Here is a 321-nt window from a genome sequence, read left to right as displayed (position 1 = left end):
CTCTTGGCAGGGCAGCTCCTTTTAGCTCCTTGGCACAGGCGGCTGCCGGGAGCGGCGTCTGGAATTGTTCCCTGGTGCAAGGTCTGTCATAACCTGCCCTGTCGACTTGGCACCTGTATGGCAGTGCTGACCTTTGGAAGCGAGAAGAAACAGGATCTTGTGTACTCTTCTTTGACATTAGCTGCTCTAGCCAGGCCCGGCGGTGACTGTCTGTACCGTCTTCTGTTCCACCTAACCACTGCGGTTAGTTTAATCCTGCTTTTGAGCTGCTTTGTAGCAGCACGCGAGCCCCAGGTCTCCTAACCTCGGTCTGGTGGCACG

This window comes from Pygoscelis adeliae, unplaced genomic scaffold (assembly GCF_000699105.1).
Source record: "Pygoscelis adeliae isolate BGI_AS28 unplaced genomic scaffold, ASM69910v1 Scaffold94, whole genome shotgun sequence".
Lineage (NCBI taxonomy): Eukaryota > Metazoa > Chordata > Aves > Sphenisciformes > Spheniscidae > Pygoscelis > Pygoscelis adeliae.
Note: the sequence above shows the minus strand (reverse complement) of the source record.